This window comes from Sciurus carolinensis, chromosome 14 (assembly GCF_902686445.1).
Source record: "Sciurus carolinensis chromosome 14, mSciCar1.2, whole genome shotgun sequence".
In the NCBI taxonomy this organism is placed as follows: Eukaryota; Metazoa; Chordata; class Mammalia; order Rodentia; family Sciuridae; genus Sciurus; species Sciurus carolinensis.
Window position 1 is genome coordinate 7,376,041 of NC_062226.1, and position 24,755 is coordinate 7,400,795.

Consider the following 24,755-nt stretch of genomic DNA (forward strand, 5'->3'; position numbering starts at 1 on the left):
TCGAGATACAACCCCCACCCCCTTTCCCCCTTTTCTACCCACTTTGGAAGTGAGTCACAAGCTCGAGTCCTCACTCAACTGGTGGGGACTTAAAATCCACTTCTCGGGGAGAGTTTCATCAATTATTTGAGCTGTTTGTCCCTTCTTTCCCATTTGCGTGTTCTCTTGGTTGCCAGCTTATGCTGGTGGACTGGCACAGATCTGTTTGTCGAGCCGCGCCCCGTGCCCTGTCGAGGGCCGAGCCGAGGCGTGGCCCATGGGACATCAGGGCCTGCCCTTCCCGGCTCCTCCTCCTGAAGTTCTCGTTCTCGGGATCCAGCCACCATGTCCTAAGAAACCCTGGCTGCCGGTGGGTTCTGTGGGGACAGGCCTTGGAGGAGGAGGGGCCATCCTGAAAGTCCCAGTGCTGACAGATTTGGCTCCATGGAAATGTTACAGGCCAGGCTTTATGGCAATGACTACACAGACTCCATTTTGCTCTGAGACTCCATGTCATGTAGGAAACGAGCTTCTCCCGTGGGAACGCCTGCATCCGTACCCATCCTCAGTTACTTAGCGTGACATGTTTAGCAATGCAAAATGACAATTCTTATGTGATAAAAAATTGTGCTCTTTTGATTCCTGTTTCTCCTAAATAATGCACCATGTGAACGGCCATGTCAACCATGATCGTGTGGATCTCAGTAACCACTCCTTAGTGTGGACCTAGGCAAGGGTCATTTTGACCCACTTCCCCACCACTAGTGATTTCAGATCCCACGGTGTTAGTTTGTAATTTTGAATCATAGTAACAGACGCTTGTGATTGGTGTACTGATTTTTGGTATAAGAACCCCTGCAACCCTATGGTCGGGCTGTTCTCCCAATTGCCATTTTTGGGGCATTGTGTGAGACAGTCAGTCGGCCAGCTTAATAAAGACTCTCAAATTTGGACTTCTCAGTGGTGATCGGTCTGTTTTCAAGTTGTGCCCCCTAACACCAGCCCCAGCTAAGCTCCCAGTCAAATACAACCACATGAGTCACGCTTGTCAATGCCTCTTGGAGTCAAAGAATTGACCAGTTTGGGGGTTGGTTACTCAGTAATTGATCACTGGAACGGTTCTGGCTGTGCACGGTGGTACATGCCTGTCATCCCAGAGGCATGGGAGGCTGAAGCAGGAGGATCCCAAATTTGAGGCCAGCCTTAGCAACTTAGCAAGATCCTGTCTCAAAATAAAAAAATAAAAAGGAAGGGCTTGGGAGGTAGCTCAGTGGCAAAGCACACCTAGACTTGATCCTCAGTACCAAAAGAAAAGAAAGAAAAAAAGAAAAGAAAAAGAAAAAGCCACATAGTCATAGCTCTGCAACTTGTTTTTAGTCAATACCTGTGTACCTCACAAATACCCTCCTGTCAGTTCATCTAGATCAGCTTGTTCTTTGACCTCCTGCATAGTTTTCCATGGGGTCCGTGAAGCATGATCTACTTATCTTTTCCGATTGATGGACATCAGGTGGCTTCCAAGTCTTTTCCAGGATCTCCAGGGCTCCTGTGAAAACGTGTGGTGTGGGCATCACTGCTGGCCGAGGCTGGCGTCTCTTTAAGATAATTCCCAGAAGTGGGCTGCTGGGTCAAGTTCAAGAACTTGGAGTTTTCATAGCTGTTGCCAAATCACCCTGCACAATGGCCGGTCTCATGCAATCTGCCCACAGGGGGCAAGCGGGCCTGGCCCTCGACCCTCGTCCATCCCTGGTGTGGCCCACCTGAAAAGTTATTTAAATAGCAGTATTGACCAGGGAGAGTGCGTGGAACTGGTACCGAGCATCTCTGGGCGGCGCAGGGTGAGGCCAGGCTGGGGAAGACCTGCTGGGCTGCAGGGCGCAGCCCCGCCCCACCCCCGCCGGCTCCTTCCTCTTCTGCCTGGCAGCTGTTCTCAGCACCTCCTCCAAAGGCCTTCCCCAGCAGACCTCCTCCTGCCCAGGCCCAAGTTCCTCCAGCCTTGACCCCTGCTCACAGTGACCCTCTGCTCTGATGGGCCCCAGCCCCAGTCCTCACCCCCTGCAGGAGGGGAGCCCTCCAGGTTCACTGGTGACATTGGACAAAGCTCTGATCTCCTCTGGGCCCTTCCTGCCCTTGAAAAAGTGTCTGGGGAGGGTACCAACGCTCAGCGCTCCATCATTTATTCCTTCAGTAAAGAGACATTTATTTCCTTGCTTATTTCTTCAGCAAGTATTTACCACACAACTTCTTGGCCCCGCGGCCTAGCAGGAGAGGACCATCTGGTAACCATGTGCAGGTGTATCTGTACATCCTTACTTTGGGACCGGGGCATCTGAAATCCAGGGCAAGTACGCAGGAACCTGATTAGCTGGAGGGCCGGTGACCCGATGGCCACCGAGCTGGGAGCAGAGGATGGAGGGTGTCGCAGCTGGAGGGCAGGGTGAATGCATCCCTGGGAGGTGGACTGGCTTGTGCAAAGGTCCTGGGATGGAGAAGCAGGCCATGTTCATTGCTGGGACTGAAAGAAACTGAGTACCTCAGGTAAAGGGGAGAGCGCAGAGATGGGGCCTGAGAGGTCAGCAGGTCAATACCGCGCAGGGCCTTGTGGGCCATAGTGCAGACAGTGACCTTTAAACCAAGAGCACTGGGGAACCATTGATGGATGAAGAGACTGAATGAGAAGCATCATGTAAAGTTCTTAACCCACGACTCAGTGCAGTGGATGTTGCTGTTGTTATTATTACTACTGTTTCCTCTCTCCAGGTGTCGGGTCAGAGAACTTCCATTGACCCCTAAGGGTTCCTGCTGAGATTGGGCCAGCTGTGTTCCTTGGCTGGGAAGGATCCTCCATATTTCCAGGAAACGGTGCAAATCCCAACAGCATCGGCAACTTGCACCCAAGGTTAACCCAGAGAGGCAGCGCCTCCAGACCCAGCTCTCACCCCTTCCTCAGATCACGTTCTCTTCAGCTTTCTTCCTGCCTGAAACCCTCACTGAAACCCTTGGTGGTTCCCCACTGCAACCAGAACAGCTCCGCCTGGCATTCCAGCCCCTGTCCGGCCATTTTTCTCTCTTTCCTGACACGAATCCACACTGAATCAAAGAGCTCAGTGTTCCCAGAGGACACAGGAAGCCTGTTGCCCATGTCTACTGGTTCCATTCCATCAGCCGAGATGCTGGCAGCAGAGGCACTCTGTGTTAATCAGCTTTGAGTTTCTATAACAAAATACTTGAAGCAGCTTATTTGATAAAGAAAAAATATTTGAGTCAGTTTTGGAGGTTCAAGTCCAAGATTGAGCCACCTCATTGGTTTGGGACTCTAGGGAAGCTGCTGGATGGCAGTGGCAGGAGGATGTGTCAAGTGAGTGGGCACATATCCAGCTGGGAAGCAGAGACAGAAAGGACCTACTAAGGTTCCACGATCCCTTCTGAGCCTCCCCAACAGCCTAAAGAACTCCCACAAGGGGCTGGGGAGATAGCTCAGTTGGTAGAGTGCTTGCTTTGTAAGCACAAGGCCCTGGGTTCGATCCCCAGCACCCAAAAAAAAAAAAAAAAAAAAAAAAAAAAAAGAACTCCCACAGGACCACACCTTCTAGAAGTTCCACCACCATCCAGTAGCACCACCTTGGGAACAAGGCCTTTAACACACTGGGCTTGGGGGACATTCAGCATCCAAACTCTCGTGTGCTCCGATCCCTCCCTGATTGTTCCTGCAGTCCATGGTGGCCCCAAGCACTCCAGCACCAGTTTCCTATCACCACAATAACAAGTGACTACAAACTCAGTGGCTTAAAACAACACCAGTGCATTATCTTACAGAAGTCTGAATCGGGTCTCACGGGGTTACTGTCAGTGCCAGTCGGGCTGCTTTCTTCTGGAGACTCTGGGGAAGAATTCTTTTCCTTGCCTTTTCCACTTGCTAGAATCTGCCGGAATTCCTTGGTCCATGACTCCTACCTCTATTTTCTTTTGGTACTGGGGATTGAACCCAGGGGCACTAACCATTGAGCCACATCCCCAGCCCTTTTTTAATATTTTATTTAGAGACAGGGTCTCACTGAGTTGCTTAGGGCCCCACTAGGTTGCTGAGGTTGGTTTCAAACTTCCAATCCTCCTGCCTCATTCTCCCAAGCTGCTGGGATTATAGGCGTGTGCCACCGTGCCCGGCACCTTCTTCTATTTTCAAAGCCAACCACATAGACTTGAGTCCTTCTTGTGCTGCCGTATTTGTTCCTTCTGTCCTCCCCTTTCACACAGAAAGATCTTCATGATCACATTGGGCGTAGGCAGATAATCCAGGATAATGTCCCTATTTTGAGGGCAGCTGATGAGCAACCTGAATTCCATCTGCTATCTTAATTCCCTTTGGCTATGTGCTATGGTTTGGGTATAATTCATATGTTCCCAAAAGGTTCATATGTAAAGGTTGGTCTATAGGGTGGCACTAATGGGAGGTGGTAGAATCTTCGGGAAGTGGGGCCTCATGAAAGGTCCTTTGGTCACTGGGGGTGTATGCTTGAAGGGGATTACAGGACCCTGTCATGGCTTGAATCTTTAATGTCCCCCCCAAAATTCTTGTGTTAGGCAACTCAGGAATGTTTAGAGATGAAGTGGTTAGATTATGAAAGCAGTAACCTCACGGCTGGATTGATCCGTCTGATGGATTAGCCCTCTGAATGGACTGCTGGTTGGTAACAGCGAGCAGGCAGGAGGAAGCAGGCTATGGAGGGTGTGTCCTTTGACTATATCTTGTCTCTGGCTCCTCTCTTACTCCGCTTCCCACCTGCCGTGAGCCGAGAAGCTTTTCTCCACACGTCCTTCTGCCATGATGTTCAGCCTCACCAGAGGCCCAGAGCAACTGGGTTGGCTAACCAGGGATTGAACCACAAACCTAGAGTAAACTTTTCCTCCTCTAAGTTGTTCTTGCCAGGTGCCCTGGTCATAGCAACCAAAAGCTGAGTAACACGGACCCTGCCTGTTGTCTTCTCTCACTGTTCTGGTTGGAAATATGATCGTATTCACTGAGTGGGGTGGTGTGTGCCCATCATCCTGACAATTTGGGAGGCTGAGACAAGAGGATGTCAAGTTCAAGGCCAGCCTGGGCAACTTAGGGAGATCCTGTTTCAAAATAAAAAAAAAAAAAAAGGGCTGGGGATGTGGCTCAGTGACAGAGTGCCTCTGGGTTCAATCCCCAGTACTGAAGGAAAAAAAGGAGAGACAGAGAACCATTGTCCTTCTCTGTGTGTTCCCACCGTGATGGGCCGCCATTTGCCTCCCTCACTAGAGCTGAACTGAGGCAGGCTCCAAGCCTTTGAACCTCCGGAACTGTGAGCTAAATAAACCTTTCTTTCCTGTCTCTCTTTATCTCTCTCTTTTCCTTTTTGGAATAGTGAGAATTGAACCCAGGGGTGCTTTACCACTGAGCTACATCACTAGCCCTTTATAACTTTTATTTTGAGACAGGGTCTCTAATCTCAACACACATCCAGCATGGGTGAGGGAAAGGGTTTCTGTCGGAGGGATGAGCCAACTGTAAATTAATCACTAAGAAACTTATCTAATAGAAAAACTGCCGCATCTATTTCCCACCACTCTGACACTGGACACGGTTCTGTTGGAGTAGAGGGTCTGACACTGGACACGGTTCTGTTGGAGCAGAGGACTCAACACTTGACACGGTTCTGTTGAAAGATCATCCTCCCTCTTGGGGGCCACAGGCGTGGCATATCTCCATGAGTAGTTGCTTTTATATTAATAATCAATATATCATTAGAAACTTATTGGAAAAACATTGGGAAGGTTTTACTGTATTGTGACACAAAATAGTACACAATAAAAATTTGTAGTAATACATAGATAAAATACATAAGAATAAACAATTATAGCTATGCTCAAGTTAAAAGGAGCCTGTGATTGCTTTAGTATAATAATTTCTAAATGTAGATGGATAAAGAGGCATTCCTCTGAGCTTGGATGTGGTGTTTAGATTTTGTTCCTTTCCTAGTTTTAATAGTTGATTCTAGAGATACTTTACATAATAAAAAGATTTAGGTTAGTCATAAATATCATTTGTGTTTTCCTATGTTTAGTCTAATTCTTTGAGAATCAAAATAAGATTGTAGTCCGCCATTATACGAAATAGAATAGACTAAATATTAACTATAAGTTGATTCCTTTGCCCTTTGTTAATAATAGTAAAAGTTTTTCGCTGTTAAACACTGGAGTTGGTGGTGGGGGTGATTTCTCGAGAGTCCAGTGAGTGTTTGTTCTGGAGGTTGAAGGCTGGCAGACCGTGGTGCCCTCCGTTTGGCTGGGGACGGGCTGTTTTGGTCTGACTGGGAAATAAGGTTGTTTTGGTCTGGGCTGTCACACAGAGGGAATGTGTACTTTGAGAAGAAGCATAGATCGTACTTTTGAAGGTTTTTCTTATTTTAAACTAACCATAAAATGATCTAATCATTACTAAAGAAAAAAATGTATAAAAAGGCTGGCAGAAAAATAAAGAGAGAGACTCAGGCTCAGAACACTTGGTGTCTCTGTGTGCTGTTTCTCCACCGCACTGATGCCTCCCATTCACCTAGGACCGCTGACCGCTGCTAGGGCTGGACCCCGGCAAAAAACCACAGGAGACAATTATCTTTTGAAGTTGGGGGCCTGACGATTGAGCCATGCTAGATCTGGTTCTAACAAAATGGAAGAGCGCACTTGTCCTTTATTTACATTCCTACAGGTAAAGGGGGGGACCAGGAGGAGCTTCTGTGAGGAACGGGATGGGGTGGAGTTAGGGAAGCCATTTGTTCTAGCGGGTTACCCCAGCAGGACCTGCAGATTCCAGCAGTGAGCCACTCTGCACGGATACCACATACTCCGGGCGATCTGGAGCAATCCCTTAATGATTGTCAGTTCCTGGGAGCCAGATTTCCGTGCCTATCAGCTCACCAAGCCTGGTTTTATTCACTGGCCATGGACGACTTCCCGCAGTCTCTCTAAGTTGCTGAGTCTGGCCTCAAACTTGCAATCCTCCTATATCAGCCTGACTAGTAGCTGGGATAATGGACATGCACCACTGTGTCTGGCAAACTTTTTATCTTTATAAGCTAGTTGCTGCTAGTATTTCATTCAGGTAACATGAAGCTGACTGATACATCATGTAAACTAACATGTGCAAACAAGGTCACAGGATTGGCATGTGGCCATCTTGGGGGGAAGGCCATGATTCTGCTGACCACACCCCCTCCTTGTCCAGAGCTGGCCCCTTCCTCAGCATCCTTCCTGGACAGGTGCTTTCCAGAAGACAACCAGGAGGAAGTGTGTGCTGTCCACACTTCTGAAGAGGAAACAAAACACACCTTTGTGGTGTGTTTTTGAGTTTATAAAGGACTTCCACATCCTTGGGGGCTGGTCTGATTTGTTCTACTCCACATCTGAGAAAATCCTGGTTAGGCAGGTCAAGTGACTGAGTTGGTCACAGGATGAGGACTGGACTTTCCTGATCCCAACTCCTCCCCTTTATCCCCAGCCCTGAAATAGCCTCACCTCCCCCAGCCCATCCTAACTGTTCCCAAGGCCACTCCAAGTGAGTCCTGTAGCTAATCTGCCCTGGTTTCTGGCTTCCTGCCAAAAGTCATGGGGTCACACTTGAAAGACTTCCTCAAACCCTGCAAGTCATCACTTGGGAGGTTTCTGTCTGAATTAGAAGCAGGAACTGCTTCCTATATGCTGCCAAAGGGGCTGTAAGAACGGGTACAAGTTTCCAGGGAAGAGTCATAAGCCTTCAAAATGTGCATGCCTTCTGCCCATTGATGCCACAGGAAGGAAATAGCCAAGTGTGCAGAACTGTGCGCACGAGGTTCTGTATCTCAGCACTACGTGGCACGGCACAATAGCAAAGCCACCCAAAATGTCCATCAGTAAGGTCTTGATGAAATAAAATGATGCATCCCATGTGGTTGTACTATGTAGTCATTAAAAATGATAACGTAGGGCCGGGTGCAGTAGTGCACGCCTGTAATCCCAGCACCCTGGGAGGCTGGTGCAGGAGGATCACAAGTTCAAAGCCAGCCTTAGCAACAGTGAGGTGCTAAGCAACTCAGTAAGAGCCGGTCTCTAAATAAAATACAAAATGGGACTGGGGATGTGGCTCAGTGGTTGAGTGCCCCTGAGTTCAATCCCCGGTACCCCTCCCAACAAAAAAAATGATAATGTAGCTGGGTGTGGTGGCGCCTGCCTATAATCCCAGTTAATTCAGGAAGCTGAAAAAGGAGGATGAAAACTTCAAGGCCAGCCTGGGCAACTTAACTAGACCCTATCTTTAAAAAAAAAAAAAAAAAAAGATAATTGTAGACTGAGGGCGCAGCTCAGTGGTATAACACTTGCCTAGCACATGTGAGGCCCTGGGTTTGATCCCCACCACCAAACAAAACAACAAAAAAAAAACCCTTTTATCAATGTACCAAGAGGTATCTCAAATAAACACATGAAAAGATGCTCGCCACTCCATTAGTCATCATAGAAATGCACAATAAAGCCACAAGGAGATACCACTGCATACCTACTAGAATCGTTGAAAAAAATACTGACCATATCAAGGACTGGCAAGGTCATGGCCACTAGAGCTTGTGTATACTGCTGGTGGGGAGTGTAAAACGGTAAAGCCACTTTAGAAAAGAGTTTCATGCAAACGCTGAACCTGTACTTCCTATATGATCCAGTCATTCTACTCTGAAATATTCACCCAGGGGAAATAATAATATAGGTCCATACAGAAACTTGTATGTAAATGTTTACAGCAGCTTTCTGTGTAAATAGCTCCAACCTGGAAATCCTGATGACCACCCACAGATGAAGGATGAACTGTGGTCCATTCCACTCAATGCAATACTCAGTAATAGAAAGGGACAAAGAGCAACCAGTCGCTGTGATGCACACCTGTAATCCCAGCTACTCAAGGAGGCCGAGGCAGGAGGGTCCAAACTGGAGTTCAGCCTCAGCAATTTAGCAAGACTAAAAAATAAAATTTAGCAAAATAAAAAATAAAAAGGGCTGGGGATGTAGCTCAGTGTTAGAGTACCCCTGAGATCAATCTCCATTTCCACACACAAAAATAGGACAAATTGTCAATACATTCAATAAGGAGCTGAATCTCAAAATAACTATCCTAAGTGCAAGAAGTCATATAAAAATATATATGATTCCATTTATTTTTAAAAATATTTTTAGTTGTTGATGAACACAATACCTTTAATTTATTTATTTTTATGTGGTGCTGAGGACCGAACCCAGTGCCTCACACATGCCAGGCAAGGGCTCCACCACTGAGCCATAACCCCAGCCCCATATGATTCCGTTCATATAAAATTCTAGGAAATGCAAACTAATGACAAAAACAGGATCAGGGCTTGCTGTTGTGGGGACAGGGCAGGAGTGATCGCAAAAGGGCACAAGGAAACTTGGGGGGCTGATGGCTCTATTCTGTATCTTGCTGTGGTCATGAGCTAGAGGTGTACACATAAGCTGAAACTTACATACATATGCAGTTCATTCCATATCAACTATACCTCCAGGAAGCTATTTTTAGAAAAGATGTCCTATGGATACATTGATAAATTAAAAAAAAAATTTTGTAGTTGTAGATGAACACAATACCTTTATTCTATTTGTTTATTTTTCTGGGGTGCTAGGCAAGCGCTCTACCACTAAGCTCCAGCTCCAGCCCACATTGCTACGTTTTTAAAAAATCAAATCAGAATCCAACAGTATGTACAGTGTGATTTCCTTTCTGGAAAAAAAAAAGTGATTATGTGTGTGATTTCTGGGTGGTAGGATCAGAGGTGAAGTAGACTTTTTTTGTTAAACTTTCCTGCATTTGCGTAACGCTTTCAAAAATCACAGTCTGCATTGATATTTATAATAAATAAAGCAATTTCCACTTTGCAAGAGGAAAACAAAACAAGTGCTCTAAGCAGAGCCTGGCCTCTGCCGACCTCCCTGGGGCTCCTCTCCAGTGGCTGGTTCCCTCCAGCCGGAGACGGGAGATGACACAGACTCAAGGGCTTCCTGTGCAGGGCGCAGAGCTCTTCCCAGGAGCTCAGCGGCCCCCAGAGCAGTGACGGGAGCAGCCACGCAGATGCTTCCTGGAAGGCCCAGGGTCAGCTTTGGCTACATCAGTAAATCACCCACTGGTGCCGGCCCTGGCTGGGCTGGCGGTTGCAGGGGCCATAGCGTTTCCTCTGCAGAGGCAGGGGCCAGCTTGGCAGGGAGGTGTATGCAGTTTAGATGAGTGTGGGGAACAAAGCTTTAAGGGGTGGGGAACTTATTATATGGAGAAAGCCATGGCTGGTGAAAACTGAGGGCAGGTGGTCTAGCTCAGTTCCCCAGGATCAAAACAGAGACCTAGAAAACCAGCAGGACCCTCTAGAATTCTTGGTACCAAGGACCATCTGCTGCCTTCTCTGCTTCTCTAGGCAGGTAACTACCCCGTGGTGGGTTGGGCATATGCTAACAGGCTAGCTCTGACTCCAAAATCCCAGGGTAGAATCTGATTGGCCAATCTTGGGTCAGGTGGTATCCAGTCAGCCAATGGGGTGGGATCAGGCATACTAAGATGCCTTCTAAGGAGTTCTCAGAGAAGGGTCAGGTACTGGCTGCATGGCTCCCCAAAGACTATCCAGTGTACTCTGCAAACAGAAAACCTGATTGGTGATGAATCCCCAGACAACATGCTGGCTCCTTACATGGCAGCTGTTCTGAGGTCCAAGCATAGGAAGGCAGTATGGTCCAAGCCCCCTGCCATGAACTTCTGTGCCATTGCAAGTCGTCAGCTAATCTTCTTGCTAGGAAACCTGCCCCAGGTCAGCAAAGCTCTGCCCCAGCAGGTGATGGCAAAAAAATTACTCTGAGGAATCTGAGCCAGGTGGTGCGAGGAAGTTAGGCTCTTGTGGGCAGGGGCGGCAGTCAAAGATGGGCACAGAACAGGCAGCCAGGTCAGAATAACGTGAGCAGAGGTGCAGCTGAGGGACTTGTCACCATTATCAGAGCTACTGGCCCACGACTTCGACACCAACATGATAACATCCCTGACTGCTTTCAACATGTCCAGTGTCCCATGCAGGAGGACACTGGACAGGCAGCCTAACCCTAACCCACAGTGCCTGCTGCAGATGGAACCTGGGAGACCGTCTAACCTCTGGCACTTAATGCCAACTGACCCAGCACCTTCTTCAGGGCAGGCACCCATTCCAAGTACTTTCACATATGGATTTATATAACCCTCCTGACACCCATAACATCAGGTAGCTACTATTATCCCCATTCTACAGGTGCAAAGAGATTCAGTCACTTATCCTAGTAACTTGCAGATCTAAACCTAGATAGCCTGGCTCCCATGTCCTGCTTCTATCCATTGTGCTACACTATCCCCCAGGTACATGTCTGATACTGTTTCACGTGCTGGGATCCAGACTGAGACACAGGTCCTACTGCTGGACCTCACAGCCTCAGGGGAGATCGGCAGAAATCACAATGACCCACGTGGGCAGCTGTCATTGTTTTAAGGTTGCAGGCTTGGTACTCTAAGAATGTTTACAAAGGGGCCATCCCTCCCTGGAGGGGTCAGGGAGGGTCCTGCAGAAATGACACAGAAACTGAGGTCTACAGAGTGCCAAGGAGGGACCAGGCAAAGTGTGGAGGTACCCAGGTGAGAGGGAACAGCATGTACAGGTTGAGTGAGTGCTTTGCCAAAGGTCACCTGAGCAGTGGTGACAGGGCTTGATAAGGACCCTGCCCTGATCCCCAGGTAACCGGCCGCTCCCTCTGTGACCCTGCTCCACCTCTCCACCCTCAATCACGGTGGAATGTCTGCAGCCTTCTTCCAGGCAGCAGCAGGACAGACCTGTGGATGTGTCCTGGAGACATTTGCCACCAAGCGTCCCGGAAGGATGTTAATCACTGTTGCGCCCTGTTTGCAGGGTCATGATGATTCAGGGAGAAGACTGCTGGCTGGCTGTTGGGAGGGAGTTCGCCGCCCAGCTGCCCCGCCTGTGTGGAGATGCTAATCAGAGGCCCGGCAGGCCCTGGCGGTTCTCGCAGAGCCACTCTGGCTTCTTTCCAATGGCTCATTTGGGACATTCCTGGCTTCCCTAAATGAACAAATGCTGGGGTTTTTGACGGGTGCTTCAGGAACAGTCAATTTGCAGATCTGATGGCAGCAGCACTCACCCTGGACTGTTCTCACGGGTTGGCAGAACAACACAGCAGATAGAGCTCACATCAACCTGCTGAGCAGAGGGCAGCAGGTGTAGTCAGGGGAGGGGAACCGGCCCCCTCCTGTCCTCTGGGCAAAGCTGGCTTGGCCATCCCAGAGGGAACCTTGAAACGTTCTTGCCCTTTGGTCCAGAGGTTCTACTGGGAAATGACCCAGACCCTCCCACCTGCACCCAGGGGGCATGTACCAGGATGCCCACTGCAGTGTGACTTGAAATAGGAACGTGCAAACACCCCACACACATCCTGATGGAACTGGCTGAATCTGGCGTGGATGACCTCATCCTGGACGACTGTGCAGTCCTGAAAAGACTGTCCCCACAAGGAGCAGCCCCTTAAGAGTCACTAGCAGGTAAACAATGTATATTGTGTGATTGCTTTTAAAAATAAACAAGTCAATTGCATGTCTACAAACTAATAATGAACAGTTTGAAATGGAAATTATAAAACAATTCCATTTACATGAGCATCAAGAAGAAGAAAATACTGAGGAGGTGGTAATACTTACCAGGTGGAAAAAGACTGCGCGGGGTGAAAACTGCAAAACAGTGCTGAGTTTCCAGCTGAGGAGCAAGGTCTGGGGGAGGGGTGGCAGGCCCAGCTGCAAAGATGGCAAGAAGTCCCTGAAACAGACCAAGAAGCAGGCCAAGGAGACGGATGAGGAAGAGAAGGCTTTCAAAGAGGAGCAGGAGAAACTTGGGGAGACAAGGGGGCCATGGGGAAGGGTCCCCTGACTACAGGTGAAAACAAGAAATCTGGCAAAAAGGAAGCTGTTCCTTGTGCCTGAGATGATGGTGACCATTGATTCCATTCTGATTTAAACATCAGGATCCCTGCCATAACATCTTTTGCCACCAACAGCTACAATGAAGTGTTGTCTTGGAGTCCGTTGTAAATTTAAGAATAAACTTTTGTAAAACAAACAAACAAAAAACTAGTGCTGAAAGAAATAAAAGAAGACATAAATAAATGGAAACAGATCCCATGTTCATGGATTGGAAGACTTAATATCATGAAGGTGTCTATAATAGCTGAAGCAATCTGCAGATCCAATGCAATTCCTTTCAAAATCCTAACGACATTTTTTGCAGAAAATCCATCCTAAAACCCACACGGAATCTCAAGGGACCCCCAAATGGGGGGGGGTGTGGAATCTTGAAAAAGAACAAAGCTGGATAACTTATACTTCCTGGTTTCAAAACTTACTATAAAGCTATAGTAATCAAAACAGTGTGGTACTGGCCTAAAGACAGAGATGTAGACTGTTGGAATAGCATGGAGAAGCTACAAATAAACCTCACATATATGGTCACGTGATTTTTGACAAGGTTGTCTAGATCATTCAATGAGGAAAAGTCTTTCAGCAATTGGTTCTGCAAAAGAATGAAGTTGGATCCTTATCTAACACCATCTCCAAAAGTGAACTCAAAATGGATCAAAGACATATATACATAAGAACTCAATTTATAAAATAGAAGAAAACATAGGGCAAAATCTTCATGACACTGGATTCAGCAATGATTTCTTAGATAAGACTCCAAAGGTACAAGTGACAAAACAAAAAGTAGACACATTGAACTTCATGAAAATTAAAGCCTGTGAATGAAAACTGAATGAATGAAGTGAATGAATGAAGGGCTTGGCAGACCTGGAAAAGCTGGGGTAGGATCCACACGGGTGGAGGACTGGGAGGCTTCTGGGCTGGTGGGCAGCTTGTACACATGACAGTAGTGTAAGGGCAGGGCCAGTTCTGAGTGGCCCAGAACACAGGCTGAAGAGGTGGGACTTTGCCCTGTCAGAGGCAGACCTCCGCTGAAGACCTGCTGGAACCGGAATCCTGGTTTAAGAAGGCAAAGCAGACTGGATTCCATGGGGTGTGCCTGTAATCCCAGCAACTCAGGAGGTTGAGAGTGAAGGGTCCCAAGTTCAAGGCCAGCCTCAGCAATTATCAAGGCCCTGTCTAAAAATTAAAAATAAAAAGGACTCGGGATGCAGCTCAGTGGTAAAGCACCCTGGGTTCAATCCCCAGCATAAAACAAATAAACAAACAAACAAACAACAACAACAAAAAGAAAAATCCAAAATGGCAGGAGCTGTGGCATCGTCAAAGCCCTGGATTCAGCCCCCAGTACCACAGAAAATAGAATTGGCATACAACCCAGCAACTCCACTTCTGGGTATATACCCAAAAGAATTAAAGTTGGATCTCAATCTCAAGAGCATTATTTCCAGTAGCAACAATATGGAAGCAACCAAAGCGTCCAGCAATGGATGAAGGGATAAGCCCAATGTGGTTTATACAAACAATGGAATATCACCCAGTCTTAGAAAGGAAGGAAACTCTGACATATGCTACATCTAGTGTCTTGAAGACATGCTAAGTGAAAGGAGTCGGTTACAAAAAGACAGATACTACATGATTCCAGTTACTCAAACCATTTAGAATATTCAGAATCATAGAGATAACAAGCAGAACACGTAGGCAGGGCCGGGGCAGAGAGGGGAGAGGACAAGGAGTTATTGTTTCATTGGCACGGAGTTTCACTTTTACCAGATGAAAAGAGCTATAGATGGTAGTGGCGTTATTTGCACATATGAATGCATTTAATTCCACTGAACTGTATGCTTAACGTTTTTCTTCATAGTAACTGGGCCTCGCACATGCTAGGCAAGCACTCTACCACTGAGCTACATCCTCAGTTCCTGAACTACATGCTAAAAATGGTTAAGATATAAGTTTTATGTTATTCATTTAAAAAATTTTTTTGATTTGTTCTAATTGGTTATGTTATTCATATTTTACAAGAATGAAGAGGTTGGAGGAAGAAAGAAAATTACTGCAAGATTTTGAAAAACTTTCTGAAAGTGTCTACACTTATACTGTCAACAGGGGTTATCTGTGGGGCAGTAGGACTATACTACAGGGGACAGGGGACTTTCACTTTTCCACCAGTCTCCGCCCCCCCCCCCTGCCGCTGGGGTTTGAACTAAGGACACCCGCTGCCTGACTTCCACCTTTAAACTTTCACTTTCTATAACATAACATTGTGCAAGCCTTGAAGTTCATGATGACAAGTGTGTGCTACTTTTGAGTTGAGATCTTTTTTCTTTCTAATGGGTTTATTGCTATAAACTTCCCTCTTCGTATTGCTTTAGCTGCATCCTGCAAAATTTGGTATGTTGTGTTCTCAAGGTATTTCCTAATTTCCCTTGTCATTTCTTCTTGGACCCAGTGGTGGTTAAGGAGTGTGTTGCTTAATTTCACATATGTGCAGTGTTTCCAGTTTTCCTTTTGCTATTGATTTCCAGTTTCATTCCATTGTGAAGCTTGAGGACTGGGGTGCAGCTCAGGGGAAGTGCTTGGTTAGCATATGCAAAGTCATGGGAATTCCATGGAAGGGAGGAGACAGAGAGAGAGAGAGAGAGAGAGAGAGAGAGAGAGAGAGAGAGAGGAAGAAGAAGAAGGGGGAGGGGAGGAGGGAAAGGGTGGGTGAGGGGAGAGAAGACTGTATTTACAGTGAGTTCAAGCTCAGGCTAGGCACGGTGGTGCTTGCCTGTAATCCCAGCAATTTGGGAGGCTGAGGCAGGAGGACTGAAAGGTCAAAGCCAGTCTCATCAATTTAACGAGGCCCTAAGCAACTTAGCAAGACCCTGTCTCAAAATAAAAAATAAAAAGGGGTTGTGGGTGTGGCTCAGTGGTTAAGTGCTCCTGTGTTCAATCCCTGGTACCAAAAAAAAAAAAAGAGTTCAGGCTCAGGATCCAAATTCTCTGGAATGGAAGTCACCGGTTACCTTGGACCCTGGACATGATGTTGCCTCTCTGTGCCTCAGTTTCCTCACCTATGAAAGGGAACCTGGAACCCACCGTGAGGATATTTTAAAAGATATTTTTTGCATAAAACCTGAGACCAATGCCTGCAGTGCTAAGCATTCAGTGAAGTGCTCACTGGTGACAGTGGCCAGGAGGACGAGGAGGGGACTGTGGGGACAGCACAGCCTGTGATGTTTCTGCAGAGCCCAGTGCAGCCAAGCTCCTCGCCCTGGGTGAAGGGCTCTCCGTGGGTTTGCTCATTCATGCACCAGTCCCTTGCTGGCCCTGTGAAGGGCAGGGCCTGGGTGGCGTGGACCCCACCTGGCTGTGCTTGTGTGCCCTTATCTGTGAGGCGGAATACTGAGGCTGCTGTTGGAGTTCCAGGAGAGCTCAGGAACAGGAACGTGGCCCAGGGGATGGCTTCCAGGGGAGGCCCAGGCCCTTGGCGCTATTGTTACCGTAGCCCCCGCAGGACAGCAGGACAACAGGACAGTCAACCCCACTGTGCCGCGGGGGGTTGCAGGCCAAGCTGTTGGTTTCCGCCCTCACTACCACAGCCTGTTGCTCACCCTTCTCCCCGTGGTGCCTGCAGCAGAGCCTGGCATGCGGTGGGCACTCCATTTGGGGATTAGTCAAACAGTACTGTTCTGATCACTTTGCAAACATCTACTCATTCCCTACGCACGAACACCCCGTGAAATGGGTAACGTGATGATTCACCTTTTTGGGGTTCCAGAAATGGATGCATAAAGAAGTTAAGTAACTTGTCCAAGGTCCCACAGCCAAGCAGCAGAGGCCAGCAAGCAAGGTCAATCTGGCAATTCTGGGCAATCGAGTCTGTTGAAGGAAGGAAGGAGTTTTTGGTCAGGCACGGCGTCTTGGGTCTCCAGGTCCGAGACACAGTCAGAGGGCAGGGCCCTTAGCAAGCACCAAAGCTTGCCTATCCTCTCTGGTTTCACAAGTGGAGACCGAGGCCCTGGAGGGTCGGAGGACTCCAAGGTCAAATAGGAGTTAGAGATCCAGGTTTCCCAGCTCCCGGTCTCATGACTTGGACCATCCGGAGACTGGGATGTACGAGAATCTCAACAGTTTAGGTTCCCTACTGTTGCGGGAAAGAGTCTGAGTCACAAAGGTAAAGACAGCTTCCAGAAGACTGAGGTGTTAATAGCCAACATCTGATGAGCACATCTTATTGCCAGGACATCTGCAAACCCTTTCATACATTACATAACATAAAGAGTACATTATATGTCATATATTATATAAATGACTTCTGAGCATCATCAAATTCTCAAAATAATTCCCGAGGCCACTAAACTCACTTTGCAGATATAAAACAGGCTTAGAGACTCCAAGCAATTAGCCCCAAGTCCCGGAGCTGACAGGTGGAGGAGGGTAGCACCCGCACCCTGGTGGATCTCCAGTCTCTGCTGACTCCTTCTCCTCTCTCCCTGACTGCTCCCACTGTCCCTCATGCTTTGCCACTAAATGCCACCACCCATGCTTTTGACATTTAAAAACAATAGCCACCACCAGCAGTAACACGGGGAACTGTGACTAAGTATCCAGTAAACGAGTAGAACTCAGCAAAGACTAAAGGGCTCTGTGCATGCAGGTATCTGTGAGGACAGGGAGGTGACCTGGGAACACCTCTTAGCAGTAAACACAGCCCTGACCACTGGGTGAAAGGTGTTGGACTCCTGCCAGGTTATGCAAGCTCTGTGCCCCACAGGGCAGGCTCCCAGCCTGCTGGGTGGGCCTTGGGGAGGGTACAGATGAACAAGTCCAGGCTCAGGAGGTCCCCTTCCTGGAAGCCTTGCATCAGGCTGTCCAAGAAAGGCCCCAGGCAGCCCCTCCCTCCATGCCTATCGGGGCTGGCTGGGCCCAAGGGACACTTCTCAGAAGCCTGCTCTTTGGGAAGCTCCTCTAGTCCCTTGGTGGCTTTGGTTTGACCCCACACAGAGGAAACCCTTAAGTGGCTCTGTGCTGTGCACTTCTCCCTCCTGACTTAGGTAACTGTGCAAAGAAGCTGTCATTATCTCCATTTTATAGGTGAGGACACTGAAGGTGAAAGAGGCTAATGACTTCCTTGAAGCAAGAGGGCCAAGGAATGTCAGGTCTAGGATCTGAACCCGGGTCACCTCTCAGGCAGAAGGCAGGCCCAGGAAACTTTGTGTTTGTGAATGCAGCAGGTGGAGGTAAAATTCCCAAATCTTACAGGGAAGCAAGGGCCATGTGGGAAGCTGACCAGGACCAACCACATCACTCTCTCCCTAATACCTTCCATGGCTCCCCATCACCTTTAGGATACAATACAACATCACTAATATGGCCTCTAAGTTCCCCGGGGGGGATTGGGCCTGGCTTCCTTCCTTTCTAGCCTCGCCCACTCTGGGTTCCTACATTCTCTCCTGCTGTGGGCCAGTTCAGAGTATCCTCTCCATTGGCTCCTGTCTCCCAACTGACTTCTTCCCATTTGTCCTGCTTGGGCTCATATGCAACCTCCTCATGAGCCTGTCCTCACCACCTGCACTAGGTCAGGCCCCGCTCGCTCCCATTGCTCTCAGAACTGCTCCCTGCCTCACCCCAACCAGGTGTATTACAGCTGTCATCGCTTGGCCACCTCTGCATGCCCCTTTCTGCATCCCCAGTCCTATAGCAGCTGGTGAGATAAACGCCTGCAAGTGCAAACTGAATGAATGAAGTGAATGAATGAGGACTCGGTAGACTTTGGAAAGCTGAGGTAGGAGACAGACCTGGTTGAGGGCAGGGAGGCTCCTGGGCTGCTTGGCTGCTTGTAATGTAAAGGCAGGGCCAGTTCTTAGTGGCGAGGAACACAGGCTGAAGAGGTGGGACTTTGCGCTGTCAGTGGTAGACTTCAGCTGAAGACCTGCTGGAACCAAAATACTAGTTTAAGAAGGTAAATCTGGTTGGACGTGGTGGTACATGCCTGTAATCCCAGCAATCAGGAGGTGGAGGCAGGAGGAGTGCAAGTTGGAGGCCAGCCTCAGCAATTTAATGAGGCCCTGTCTCAAAATAAAAAGGGCTGGGGATGTAGCTCAGTGGGAAAGCATCCCTGGGTTCAATCCCCAGTACCAAAAAAAAAAAAAAAAAAAAAAAAAAAAAAAGGTAAACCTGGACTCCAAGGTGAAAGGGGAGATGAGTGGCTCTGGGAAGACCACCCATGGGTCTCTGGAAATAATATAAATGGGCAAATACACAATCTCACATTTTAACCTGGGAATCAGGCCTGAATTTGCAATGTCGGGCCTTAACCTTCACATACACTGATTCATCAAATGTGTCCAATGGCTGGGTGCAGTGGGGCATACCTGTTATCCCAGTGACCTGGGAGGCTGAGGCTGAGGATCACAACTTCAAAGCGAGTCTCAACAACTTAGTGAGGCCCTTAGCAACTTATAAGACCCTGTCTCAAAATAATGAATAAATAAGTGAAATGACTGGAGATGTGGCTCAGTGGTTAAGTACCCCTGGGTTCAATCCCCAGCACTCAAAAAAAAAAGTTCTGTCCAACAATCCCAGGAGGCAGAGGTCTGCTGTGGAGCTCCAGTGAACAGATAAGGAAGTTGAGGCTCAGAGAGGTGGAGGAGCTGACCCAAATCACACAGGAACTCTCTGGTCCCTGCCTAATTACAGCTCTGTGTACAGCTCCATCTGAAGTGTAGACCCTCTTATACCTGCCCTGTCCAATATGGCAGTCATTAGCAATGTGGAGCTATTTAAATTTGAAATTTGAATTAAATGAAATTGAAAACTCAGTTCCTCAGTCTACTAGCCCCATTTCAAGTGCTCAGTAGTCATATGTGGCTAGTAATTACCATATTGAACAGCACAAATATGGAACATTTCAATCACTGCAGAAAGTTCTGTTGTTTACGCTGGTCTAGACCATGGAAGTAAACAGGTCCTCAGAGATCATTTAATTCAATGCTCCTAATTAACCAAGAGGGAAAAAGAGAGGAAGGACTGGCTGGAAGTCACACAGTGAGTCAGGGGCAAATGTAGAAGTCAAAATCTAACCTCCTGACTCCCAATCCAGTACTTCCTCCATTGAAGTAGTTTAACCTCTTAGCTGGGGCTTGATAAGGGGCTTCTTTGAGGCAAAGTGACTTCGTATTCAGTCTAAAGATAATTAAATGGCAGCAACACTTTAACATAAATAACCACAGTTAACAGTCACTACCACGAAATAACAAAGTATTGCTACCCTAATTTAAAAACCAACAAGGGAAATGGACAATGAAGAATTCAAAGAGCCAAAAATTTAAAAACATGCTGATATAAGACATGCAGGCACTATAGGAACGCTTTCACTTTGTTCAAAAGGGTTAGTAAAAATGGAGGGAGTGTGGGAATGGGAACTTTCCTGTTTTGTTTTTGGAAATAATAATGTGCCCAACCTTTCTGAAAAACAGTTTGGCAGTATCTCTCTCTCTCAAGGGTAAATATGTAAATACCCTCTGACTCAGTAATCTCTGGGCCGGAACCAGGGCTGCCTGATCCCAGATCCCGTGCTGTGAACCATGACTACTCTCTGTGAGTGATGGTCATGCTGGGCTGAAGGGCAGAGCTGGCTGGTCAACTGGGAGTTGGCTGTGGGAGGCTTCGGCAGGACACATTGCTGGTGGCAAGTTCTTTGGAGCCTTTATCTTCTCGTGTGACTGGTGTTGAGGAGTCCAGTACAAATCTATGTGCCCTTGGTCAGCTGCTTTGCTGGCTCTGCTGTCATTCCGGTTCTGCAAATGATTGGAGTCTGGTGAATCAGCACTGACTGCTCTTGGCCAGGAGAGCCAGGAAGACGGCTTGGTGTGACCAGGCTGTATGAAGCAGGCTGTGCTGGGTGTCAGGTGACCGAGAGAGCAGGCCAGCTGCATAGCTGCCCTCAGGGTGATCTGGGCAAGTGACATTTCCCTCCCCTACCTCAGTTTCCCCTTTATCTGTTTCTTTTTTATTCTTTCTCCCCTTGCCTCGCTTCCCCACTCCTGACCTCCCTCCCCTGTCTTCCGGTGAATGCCACGAGTGTACCAGGTATTGTCCTGAGACCTGGGAGACAGAAAACAGGAGGCCTAACCCTCATTTTCTCTGTGCATGAATGTGGGTAAAATGAGCATGGAGTGGGTGTTGTGCCTGATGGGGTAGGACGGGGTGGGAGTGCTTGACCCAGAGCCAGACATTTAGTAAGAGTCTCCAGGGGAAGGCGGGTGAGCCGGGGACCTTCAGGCCCCTGGGCTGTAGGACCCTTAGGGAGGCACTGCTCAGCTCCTGCCAGAGAGTCCCCCCCACCCCCCACCCCCACCTCCCAGGTTAAGAACCTTGGGTTTTATCTAGAGAAGCATGGAAGAGTTTTTGTGGAAAATACGCTTATGATTATTCATTGTGAAATTATAAAACTAATTCATCCTATGACTAGTAATATTTTTAAAAATTAATTGTGTGTGTGCATGTGTGTGGTACTAAGGGGTCAAACCCAGGGTTTTGCACATATTTGGCAAATGCTCTATCACTGAGTGCACCCCTAGGCCCTAAAGCCAGGGATATTCATTCAAAGTAAACATTTTCTTCCAAACCCTCTTCTCCAATGGAAGCCTCTGGTAATAACGGTTTTGGATGTACCTTCAAGATTCTCTTCTTCTCTTTCTTCCTTTTTTTTTTTTTTTTTGTACTGGGGATTTAACTCTGGGGTGGGGGAGAAACTTTACCACTCTGCTATGTCCTTAATCCCTAGTCCTTTTTATTTATGTTTTTATTTTTGGGTTTTGGTACCAGGGATTGAATCCAGGTGTGCTTACCCACAGAGTCAGATCCCCAGTCCCTTTTAAGTTTTATTTAGAGACAGAGTCTTACTAAGTTGCTTAGGGCCTCCATAAATTGCTGAGGTTGGCTTTGAACACACAATCCTCCTGCCTCAGCCTCCTGAGCCGCTGGGATTACAGGTGTGGGCCACCACACTCAGCCTAGTCCTTTTTCAGACAGGATCTGGCTAAATCGCCCAGGTCGGTTTCAAATTTGTGACCCTCCTGCTTCTGCCTCCCAAGTCTCTGTGACTACAGGCATATGCCACTGCACTGGGTTCAAGATTTTTTTCTATGCATGGGTAAACATGGATGTTTTTCTTCACAAAAGTAAGCTTGTCCGTAAATATGCTCTGTGACTCGCTCTGTGCAGGAGGGTGGCCACATCCCAACTCAGCACGCACCTCTTCAGGCCCCTGCTGATAGTGACACAGCCTCCTCTTGATGACACTTCCCATCACAGGACACTTTTTGAGCTCTCTTGTGCATCAGGTGCTGTTCTGGTTGCCCAGGACGAAGCTGGGAACAAAACAGTCCTTGCCCTCAAGACCTCCCTCTTGCTATCACTAGTCATTAGCTGGTTCCCAGCAGTTTGCTATAACATACAACAGTGCATGTATAAACATGTATCTTTGCATGCACGTGACAATATTGCAATTGGGTAGTTTATGTGAAAAGGAACCGTACACATTGAAGTTTTTTTTTTAATATATCTTTTTTCTTTTAACACTGAAATTTCTATTTGAGACAGGGTTTTACTATGTTGCTCTGGCTGGCCTCAAATTCCTGGGCTCAAGAGATGGTATTGCCTCAGCCTCCCACACATTGAATTTTTATTTTTATTTTTTGCAGTGCTGGGGATGGAACCCAGGGATGCTTTACCATATGTAAATAAATACCATGTACATACATGCATCCCCCACGTATACTTATGTACATCCAAGAATCCACACATGCATTCCTTTGGCCTCCATTATGGAGCAGCTACTACATGACAGACCTTGAACTGGACCAGGGGACTCCAGTGCGTGGTGTCTGACCTTGTGCAACTCCTGCTCTCGGGAGAAAGTGCTAAATGAATGGCCTCACAGGGTTTGTCCAGGGCCAAGTAAGGGTAAGGATTCGTTGGGACACTCCCACTCTTCCCAGCTGCTATTCTGCTCTGCACGCTGCGGTCACACTAAATTCCTTCCTTCCTCTTTTCTTCCCCACACCTAATCCAGTGCTTAAGTTTACTTGCCTCCCAACTTCAGGAACATTGTGGCACCCGTTCAAATTTAAAACACTGGGGATATTCAAGAGGCTCTAAGCCTTTCCTGGGTTGTAACCTTAATCATGACTATGAGCAACTTTTATCATGGCTCAGCAACTTCTGTCAGTGCTTCCTGTGAATTGTGTCCCCTTTCTCTTTCCATTGCTCTTATCTCTGCCATGGTCTGAGCCACCACTGTCTCCTGCAGGACTGGCTGAAACATCGTCCTTACCTGTCTGTCTGCTTCTGTGCTTGCCCCCTGGCAACGAATGCATGCTCCACACAGCAGCCAGAGGAACGTTTAACATCATATTTCAGATTTTTTTTGAGCCCAGGGTTGCTTAAGCACTGAGTCTTTTTTTTTTTTTTTTTTTTTTTTTTGAGACAGGGTCTTGCTAAGTTGCTTAGGGTCTTGCTGAATTGCTGAGACTGACTTTGAACTCATAATCCTCCTGCCTCAGCCTCCAGAGCCACTGAGATTATAGGTGTGCACCACCAGGCCTGGCTTATATGTTGGATCTTGTCACTCCCCCACTAACATCTTTTGATGGTGTCCCTTCAGTTTTAAAATAAAATCTAAACTCCTCCTTGGTCCATAAGGGCCCATGCGACCAGGGCTCTGCCTGCCTGCAACTCTCTCTGCTCCCTCTACTTACTCCATTTGTCACAGAGTCCCCTAAACATCCAACTCATGCCTCTTCCCCCAGAGCTTTTTGTGCCTGGCGGCCCTTATTACCGAGGCCTTCCTTGAGCATGCCTTCTGAATCAGGACCCAGTCATCCTTTTTCACATTTCCCTGGATTTCCTTCTCCAGACAACTTGCCTCAAATGGTCTTCCTCGATGCTGGGTTCCTCACATGTCTGATCAGGGCCTCAGGGAAGAAACATAGACCATGCCTGGGAGTTTGGGGGAGTGGAGAAAAGTGGGAGTGCTGGACTGGAGCTCCCCACTGACCATGCTCAGATCTCCTTGTCCTTCCAGGACTGAGACTTTTGTAGGCAGGCACATCCTCAAGGTGACCTCGCAACATTCTGTCCTTCCAGGACTGAGACTTTTGTAGGCAGGCACATCCTCAAGGTGACCTCACAACATTCTAGAAAGTTTTTTTTTTGAAGGAGGTACTGGGGATTGAACTCAGGGGAACTTGAACACTGAGCCACATCCCCAGTCCTATTTTGTATTTTATTTAGATACAGGGTCTCACTGAGTTGCTTAGTGCCTCGCCATTGCTGAGGTTGGCTTTGAACTCACAATCCTCCCGCCTCAGCTTCCAAAGCCACTGGGATTACAGGTGTGCACCACTGTGCCTGGCAAAAGGTTGGTATTTTTATTTCCATTTTGCAAGTGAAGAAACTGTGGCTCAGAGATGGAAAAGTTCAGGGTGTCTCTTAAGATTCCTTTTTATGCATATAAAACTACACCCAAAGTTTGTGTGGCATAAGCGGTAAATGTCATGCCAACTGGATTTTGAACTCAGCTGCTGGTTCCAGGACAAATGATCTTAGCCATGCCTCCCCATGTGTAGCACCAGAGCCTCAGTGTCCCAAACTGAGCCCACACTGCCAATATACAGCAGAGCCAGGATTCTAACTCTGGTTTGTTTTACCCTAAATCTAGCATCCTGTCCTGGTACCATGATTT

At 47.7% G+C, this 24,755-nt stretch overlaps 1 long non-coding RNA gene across 1 annotated transcript; it reads right to left on the minus strand.

Annotated features, from left to right (window-relative positions):
• Nucleotides 1-12,145: 12,145 nt before the first annotated feature.
• LOC124964528 (uncharacterized) lies at nt 12,146-18,935 on the minus strand. Its single transcript, XR_007104990.1, has 4 exons — nt 18,805-18,935; nt 16,769-16,885; nt 12,746-12,860; nt 12,146-12,251 (listed from the first exon to the last, which is right to left on the minus strand). It is a non-coding gene; the product is annotated as an uncharacterized LOC124964528 (long non-coding RNA).
• Between the last annotated feature and the right edge of the window lie 5,820 nt (nt 18,936-24,755).